Here is a 9,235-nt window from a genome sequence, read left to right as displayed (position 1 = left end):
GAACCATGTAGAACTAATGCCAACTTCAGCAGGACCACCAGGGCCGACTACGGCGTAGGCAGTTTTCTCACGTCAGTCTGGCCAAACCTAAATCATTTGGAAAGAGCCTACCTTGGAACTAAAGTGCTCAGAATAACTACAAAACTTGAAACACAAAGAATGTAGAGTGAACAGAGACCCTACTGCCTGTTAACTATTTAGAAATGCAGAGTTTTTATAATATATGCTGCCAAACAAGGGTGGGAATGGATTTAGAAAGATTTTCTAGAAAAGGTGAAAACTGGCAGGTGAAAATCTAATCTCCAAAGCAGGCAAATGATCTTAATTATAAAGCTGCCCAAATCCTGAGACCATACCTGCTATAGATTTGAGTAAATTTCAGCCTAGTTCTGTCCTTGCCTCTTCCCTGCTTTCCTGTAATCAATCAAATCATTGTGTTTCAGAATAAACGTATTATTTATTAGTGACTGTTCTCAATTGTTTTGTAATACTCCTTCAAACATTTTTTGATACACTGAGAAAATCTCCTCTAAGCCCTTGCAATTAATATTAAAATTTCCTCTGAATCCACACAACACTCCAAATAGCAATTATTAATCAATATAATTTGGCACCCAAGAGCACTGTGAAGACATGACCAGTCCATCTCACCCAAAGCATTGTTTAGATGTGTTGGGAAAATATAAAGCTACTGGCTGTTAAGGTACTCTTTAGAATTTTTGAATCTCAATATTGTAAGTTATTTATTCAATATGCAGCCTTTATAACTGAGATTTTTATCAATCTAAAAGCTTTAGAAAGAGCAAAAATAAGGAAATGAACCTTTTCTGATGATTTGCTTTGTGTCATGCCAAAGGCTTTAAATTTGTTGCATATTTAAGCCTCTTAATAAACTTAGGTTGCTTTTATTAACCCATTTACATTTGGAAAAAGGCTCAAAGCAGTTAAAAAATGTGTCTTTAATCAAGCAGCCAGTTTAGTGCCATAGTTAGCATAAGAATGCAAATTTAAACTCAAAGAATTTACAAGTTCCCATCAGAAGAGAGTGAGTTCAGTTGCTGATGAATTTGCTTATGGTCAAGTATTACAAAGCTATTCAACTGCCTGGGTTTTTTTCAGTTGTTCTCATTTCTCTGGCCACAGACCCATAAAGGCATCTGGGTCATTTCGCTGGACCCAACCGGAGCAGTACTGTCAATCACTGTTCCATTGATTTATTAAATAACTCCAGCCTCCAATTTGGATGTCATTCACTTTAATCACAGATTACATTGTTAAGACATTACATTATATTACATTATTAGAGCACTTTCTCTAAATAAAAATATTAGCTTAATACAGTAAAATCAACTAAAACACAGTTTCAATTACTGGCAACCAAACAATTGGTATAACATGTTCATCAGTATTTACCTGGTTTTCTAAAAATGCATTCAAAACAAGATCATATGAAAAATTAAAGAAAATGCATTTCAAGATCTAAATTGTCATTCATATTTTTAAAGTTTATCATTTCTTTTAAAAATAATCAGATATGACTTTTACATCTTTATATGGTTGCTACAAGCTAAAATAGAATTTTTGTTACTTAACTAACCTACATCTCTAGCTAGTGTCAACTGAAGGGTCCCCACCAGTAAGATGGCAAACTTTCGGCTTCTCTTCGGGGTCCTCAGTTCCCGCCGGCGCCACCTGAAGCCCAATCACCTCTCGCCCCCCTCCCAATCCCAGCACCTAGCCAACAGCCACCAGCCCCGTAGAAGTGACACCTCAATCAATTCATGCCCCCTCCTATATAACCCAGCACCTTTCCCTAATAAAGCGGAACTCTCCGGTGAATTGTTGCTATGTGTCGCTCCTTTCCTTTCATTGGTGCCGAAACCCGGGAGACGGGACACCCCAACTGGGCCCCGTCTTCCCCCGACACCAGCAGCAGCTTGCCCTCGTCCTCTTTTTCCGGCGCTGGCTCATCACACTCACCACTCCTCTCTGGCCTTTAGGTAAGTTTTCCCCCCGGAGTGGGCCACTCTTCCCCGAGCTATCGCAGTGCCATTGACCGTGATCGTCCGGCAAGGCCCTGACGCTCGGGGATGAGGAGGGAACGCTCCCCGCCTCAGGCCTTCACGGCTGCGGCGGACCCTCAGGCCCCTCCTCCAAAAGCCATAAATCCCCGCCTCAGGCCTTCACGGCTGCGGCGGATGCTCAGGCTCCTCCTCCGACAGTCAAACGCATTCACCATCCCTTCCATCAGTGCTGAAAGTTTTTAAGCAAAATTTCCCCAAGGTGGGCCACTCTTCCCCGAGCTATCGCAGTGCCATTGACCGTGATCGTCTGGCAAGGCCCTGACGCTCGGGGATGAGGAGGGAACTCTCCCCGCCTCAGGCCTTCACGGCTGCGGCGGACCCTCAGGCCCCTCCTCCAAAAGCCATAAATCCCCGCCTCAGGCCTTCACGGCTGCGGCGGACCCTCAGGCCCCTCCCCAAACAGCCATAAATCCCCGCCTCAAGCCTTTACGGCTGCGGCGGACGCTCAGGCCTCTCCTCCGACAGTCATAAATCCCCGCATCCGGCCTTCACGGCTGCGGTCGACTCTCAGGCACCCCCCTCCAACAGCTATAAACGAGGTGACTCCTTTGTAGATGAGAACGCTCCCTTTTCCCCCCCTCCTCCTTCTGTTCCGTCCGCCGAAAATGCCTAGCGCTAGGTACCTCGAGACCCCGGCACTCTGCCTTCTTAGGGAAGTCTGGGTGACGACCCACACTTTCCAAGAAATTCCGACTCGTATATGAGTTTCCGCAGACCACCAAGGATCATCGGGGACGCCCTTTGTCTCCTTGCAGTCTGCTTCCAGTCCGAGGATCTCCGTTCGTCTTCCCCTGTTTGTCTCCTTCTCTGTCCTTTAGCCATGGGAGCCTCCTCATCCCTCCCTGAAAGTTCACCTCTTGAATGCCTGCTTAAGCATCTGGCTACCCTCTCCCTGATGCCTGATATAAAATCAAAACTTCTCCGTAAATATTGCTCCCAAGATTGGCCGACATACCCCCTAGACAATAAAAACCAATGGCCTGCAGGGGGAACTCTTGATCCTAACATCACTGGCGATCTTTTTAACTACTGCCAGCGCCTGAAAAAATGGAAGGAGATTCCCTATATCGAAGCTTTCCGCCTCCTACTCTCCCCGCCCCCTCCCAAGTTCTCCTAGCCTGCAAGCTGCCGCCCCCGCAGAAGCCTCCCGTTCACTCCCTTCCCCTTCTCCTACAACAGCCCTTCTCCCTTCCTCCCCAACCATCTCCTCCCCCATCTCACCTCCTCCACCTTCATTCCCTGCAGATTAAGCCTGAGCCTTTCAGCCCCCCTTTAACTAGGTCCCAGGGGCCTCCTCCATCTTTGCCCTCATCACCTGTTTCTCCCGTTAGGGACCGCCTTTGTCTTCTCACATGTTTGTAGAGAGAATGGGAAAGCACCTCCCCCCATGTCTGAACGCAGCATGGGAAAGCACAAGCTAGAGAACAACCGGTGCAGTCCTTAGAAGTTATCTGTCCACAAAAACATATCTTGCCAAGACTCCTCACTCTGAAAATAGGGAGACCTTGAAGATGTGTAGAAACACCGCCCCTGCTTCTAGCTATGCCCTTCCCCCACTTGCTGATGTGGCAGGAATAGAAAACAACGCATTCCATAAGCAATTAACTGGAGCCCTGCTGTAGCTCAGTAGAGCATGGGACTCTTAATTCAGAGTCATGAGTTCAAGCCCAACTAGAGCGGCAGAAGTAAGCAGCTGGGCTGCTAGCTGGCAACATGTGGGTCTGATTCTATCTTTCTTTATTTTCTTTGCCCCCCTTCTGCACTTCAGGACCTGCTCGACTAGGCACGGCTAGACTGCGTCACTCCCCCACAGACTGAGCCAGAACCCTTCAGGCCCCCTCAGACTCAGTCCCGAGAGCCTCCCAAAATTATCGCCCCCCTCCGGGAGGTAGCAGAATCCGAAGGCAGTGTGCGTGTTCGCATCCCTTTCTCCTTAAGAGATTTAGCCCAACTAGAGAAACGCCTAAGTTCCTTTTCCACTGATCCCATGACATACATTAGGGAGTTTCAATACACCCTCCAGTCTTACAGCCTCACACATCATGACATTTTCATGCTCCTGGCCAATACTCTCCTCCCTGAAGAGCGTAGATGAGTTTAGGACTTCGCCCAAATGCAGGCTACTGAAACCCACAGGACTGACCCCACCTATTCCCCTGGCCCCACTGCTGTCCCCGAACAAGACCCACACTGAAATTATAACACCACCATGAGTCTCCGCTCTTGAGATATTTTTGCCTCCTGCTTAATAGCAGGTCTGAAAAAGGGCAGCTTGTAAAGTAGTCAATTTTCAAAAGCTCCAAGACATAATTCAAAAGAGAGATGAAATCCCCTCCGAGTTCTTAGACAGACTCACTCAAGCCCTATTACAGTATACCAGCCTGGACCAAGAAACACCTGAAGGAAGACATGTCCTTATGACATACTTCCTAGCTCAAGGCTACCCCGACATTAAAGCTAAACTCAAAAAGTTAGAACAGGGCCCTGCTACCCCACAGACTGAGATCCTAACAGTGACCTTTAAAGTCTTCCATAAGCGGGAGGAGGAGAAAGAATGCCGTAAACAAAAGGCTGATCAGGCCAATTTCCAGATGTTGGCCCAGCTGATAAAACCACAACCTGGGCGCCCCTCTACAAACAAGCCCCCCCAAGAGCTTGTTTCAAGTGCAGAAAAGAGGGACATTGGTCAAGGGTGTGCCCCTCCCCCAGATCTCCTACCACCCCATGCCCCAGATGCCACAAAAAGGGCCACTGGGGGTCTGATTGCCCAACCACCCGAAGGGGAGGCTGGACGAACAACCCCCATCCTAAGCCCGCCGTAGTGGGGCTGGCAGAAGAAGATTGATGGAGCCCGGGGACTTCTCGCCCGACCATTTCCATCACCAAACAGGAGCCCAGGGTTACTTTAACAGTAGACAGTCACCCCATCTCCTTCCTCCTAAATACAGGAGCCACCTTGTCAGTCTTGTGAGAATACCGGGGCCCTACCACGCCACCCATTACTCCTATAGTCAGAGTAGGAGGTAAACAGATTTTCCCATTAAACCCCCCACCCACCCTTTTATGCACAATCCAAGACAATCCCATACCTTTCTCCCACTCCTTCCTGGTTATGCCCCAGTGTCCCATCCCTTTACTAAGACGAGACATCCTTTCCCTCCTCCACATTTCCATAACTATATCCACTCCCACAGCCCCCAGTACTCCCTTTCTGATGGCCCTCATAGCCGACGACCCCCCTCTACCCAATGAAAGCTCTGGTTCTGTCCTCATACACCCTGTAAATCCCAAAGTTTGGGACATTACAAGCCCCTCCGTGGCCCTATGTCCCCCTGCCTCTATCAAATTATGTGACCCCTCTCAGTATATCTGTCAGGCCCAATACCCCCTAACCACTTCAGCCCTCATAAGCCTCCAACCCATCATTCAAGCAGACCCACTCACTCCCCATTTAATACCCCCATATTAGCTGTTAAAAAAACCAACGGATCTTTCCGCCTTGTCCAAGACCTTCGCCTCATCAACATAGCCATTGTTCCTATCCATCCCTTAGTTCCAAATCCATACAGCCTCAGCATCCCACTTCTCAGTCCTAGATCTCAAAGACATACCCCCATATTAGCTGTTAAAAAAAAAAACGGATCTTGCCGCCTTGTTCAAGACCTTCGCCTCATCAACATAGCCATTGTCCCTATCCATCCCTTAGTTCCAAATCCATACAGCCTCAGCATCCCACTTCTCAGTCCTAGATCTCAAAGACCCATTTTTCTATCCCTCTAGACCCCTGCTTCCAAGATTTTTTCATCTTCACCTGGATGGACCCATACACAAGACATTCTAAACAACTCACTTGGTCAGTTCTGCCACAAAGCTTCCGAGATAGTCCCCATATTTTTAGACAGGTCCTAGCTCAGAACCTCAAACAGTTTCATCATGATCACTCCAAGTCCACCTTATAATACATAGACAATCTTCTACTCTGCAGTCTCTCGTGGGAACAGTCTCAACTTGACACTGCCTCCCTACTTAACCTTCTAGCTTCCAGAAGTTACCGAGTATCCCCCGTCAAAGCTCAAATCTCTTCCCCTCCTGTCACTTACTTCAGATTCCTTCTATCTCAACAAAGAAAGTCCATTACCTTAGACAGAAAATGGCTCCTCTCTGACCTGCCCATTCCCAAAACCAAGACAGAAATCCTTTCCTTTCTAAGCCTGGCTAGATATTTTAGACCGTAAATCCCTAACTTCTCCCTGCTCCCTGTTGGCAAAACCCCTATACGACCTCAGCAAGAGCCCCCCCTAAAAAGCATTATCCTCCTCACCCCAACACTCCTTCATTAAGCTCTGTCAAGCCCTTGTGGAAGCCCCAGCTCTCCATCTTCCTGATTTGTCAAAGCCCTTCTCATTATACATTCATGAGAGGTCCAGTCAAGCTCTAGGAGTCCTAGGCCAATATTATGGCCCATCCTTTGCCCCAGTAGCTTATCTCTCCAAGCAATTAGACCCCACATTTCGGGGATGGGCCCCCTGCCTACAGGCATTAGCCGCTGGGCAGCTCTTGCAGAAGGCAGCTCATAAACTGACATTCAGGGCGCCCCTTACCATTCTGTCCCCACATCACCTAAAAGATCTCTTAACCTACAAAAGTTTATAAACTCTCCCTCCCTCCAGACTCCTGACCTTATTGTCCTCTTTCCTCCAAAATCCCATTCACCCCCTTTGCCATCCATACCCAAATTATGACTTTTTCCTCCTTTACTGCTCTCTTGCTTTTTTCCTCCTTCTTATTATCTTCCCCGCCACCCCAGCCTCCTTTGTATGGCGATTCAAAGTCAGACAGACTTACACACAGCATCAAACAAAAGTTACTGCCCTCATTGTCACACCAGACTGCCCTCTGAAAAGCTGCTCTGAGCCTTTACACCTCCACTTTCCTCCCTCCACTGAAGTGTTCACTAGCAGCTACCCTTATTCTCCCTACCTCTGCTTCCTCTATGACCAAAAACAAGCCTATTGCAGGCGATGGCCAGATACCTACAGGAGATGTCCCTACTAGTCTTGCACCATTCACTACATGAGTAACTTCCAGTACCCACAGTATTACTCCTCCAACCGTTTCATGAAATATCCCAATGGCTCATTCTCCTTATCAATCCCAGATCCCTGGGACTCTCGATGGGCTGCCAGAGTCACAGCCTCAGTTTACTACGGGGGGTCCTCGACCCCCCACAGTACCCTTCATATCTCTCGAAAGTATGTTCCCTCTCATTCCCAGATCTCTCAAGTTGCATCAGATAGCAGACATTCCGAAAAAGTCATTATCCAAACTCTTAATTGCCTCTTCATCTTCTTATCCCCACCCCTCTTCCCATTTCTCCTACTCTTCATTACAGCTCATTCAGGACACCACCATCTTTCTCAACCACACCCTTAACACCGCCAATTGTTTCTTGTGTGCATCACTACAGCGCCCACTGCTGGCCGCCGTGCCCCTTAATATTTCCAACTACTCCTTCCATGCAGAAAGACAACCCCTCTGCCCCCTGGCAGACATACCCCTATGTGAACCAGAATACGCAGATAATCTCACCATCCACCATTGTGTAGGCCCAACTCCACCCCTTTCCAGCACACTTCACTGCCTCTCTATCTACACCCCTACCTCCGGCTCTAAGACTTTTATGCAACCGGGACACTTCTTTTAGTGTAATGGCAGTCTTTTCAACTCACTGCCGCTCAACTCCGATACACCCTGCATTCTCGTCACCCTAATCCCACAGTTAACACTTTACAGCATGGCAGAATTCCTTGAGCTCCAACCTCCCTTGCCCTCGCGCACAAAAAGAGCTGCTTTCCTTCCCATCATGGTCAGTAGCTCTTTGATCACCTCAGCCATTGGGGCAGGGTTTTCGGGAGAAGCCTTGGGTCACTCTCTAAAGGCAGTTAGAGATCTCAACGCCAAACTTGAGGGAGCCCTGACATCCACTGCCGATTCTCTAACCTCTCTCCAAAGACAGGTCACTTCGCTAGCTAAAGTCACCCTTCAAAACCGGCGGGCCCTAGATCTGCTTACAGCCGAGAAGGGCGGCACCTGCGTCTTCCTCTGGGAAGAGTGCTGCTATTACATCAACGAATCCGGCATTGTAGAAACTGACATTACCAAACTCACCGACCTTGCCTCCAGTCTCCACTCTGCTTCCAATTCCAACCCATTCTCGTCAATACTAACAAACCCCCTCCTCACCTGGCTCTGGCCCATTGCAGGCCCCATAATAATCATTCTTCTCACCTGTCTCTTCTTACCCTGTATAATAAAGTTCATCAAATCCCAAGTCAGAAAAATCTCTAATCAAGCTTTCAACCAGCTTTTACTTAGGAACTACCAGCTTCTGGCCACAGAAGATCCCTCACCCTCATGTGACCTCCTCACCACACGCTGAGATGGACCCCTCTCTCCACTGGAAACTGTTCCTGGAAACAGGAGCCGCAGACGCCTGGCTCCTGACACCCATATCCTCTTGGCCAACCTATGGTTACAGGGAACCTTCATTGATTTCCAACCTGAAGAAGTCCACATCTACTCGTCCTTACTGTGGGGAGTCCTATCAACCCTTTCCTCCCAATCCTCAAGCCCTCACTCCCTTCTCCGCCCCTGTTCAGCAGGAAGCAGCCAGAGAGAAAGCAACGTCCACAAACCCATAGAGGAGAAAGGGGGGAATGAAGGGTCCCCACCAGTAAGATGGCAAACTTTCGGCTTCTCTTCAGGGTCCTCAGTTCCCGCCGGCGCCACCTGAAGCCCAATCACCTCTCGCCCCCCTCCCAATCCCAGCACCTAGCCAACAGCCACCAGCCCCGTAGAAGTGACACCTCAATCAATTCATGCCCCCTCCTATATAACCCAGCACCTTTCCCTAATAAAGCGGAACTCTCCGGTGAATTGCTGCTATGTGTCGCTCCTTTCCTTTCATCAACTGTTAGAATGTCAACATACAGAAGGCAAGAACCAAATCTTAAACACTGTATTCCTCAAAGTACTTGATATGTACTTGTATATTACAGGAATTCAATAATGTGATTGAATAAGGTTTATATTTTTTATTCAAATAAGTATTTGCTGAGTCCCAAGTAATTTTGGAGGGATTATAAATGATG

General features: G+C 48.0%; 1 long non-coding RNA gene across 1 annotated transcript; it reads left to right on the top strand.

The window, feature by feature from the left end:
• The first annotated feature begins 1,649 nt into the window (after window positions 1–1,649).
• LOC140845051 (uncharacterized) lies at window positions 1,650–9,020 on the top strand. Its single transcript, XR_012123680.1, has 2 exons — window positions 1,650–2,000; window positions 8,460–9,020. It is a non-coding gene; the product is annotated as an uncharacterized lncRNA (long non-coding RNA).
• The last annotated feature ends 215 nt before the right edge of the window (window positions 9,021–9,235 follow it).

This window comes from Manis javanica, chromosome 2, assembly GCF_040802235.1.
Source record: "Manis javanica isolate MJ-LG chromosome 2, MJ_LKY, whole genome shotgun sequence".
NCBI lineage: Eukaryota > Metazoa > Chordata > Mammalia > Pholidota > Manidae > Manis > Manis javanica.
Note: the sequence above shows the minus strand (reverse complement) of the source record. Positions and strands in the feature narration are given on the sequence as shown.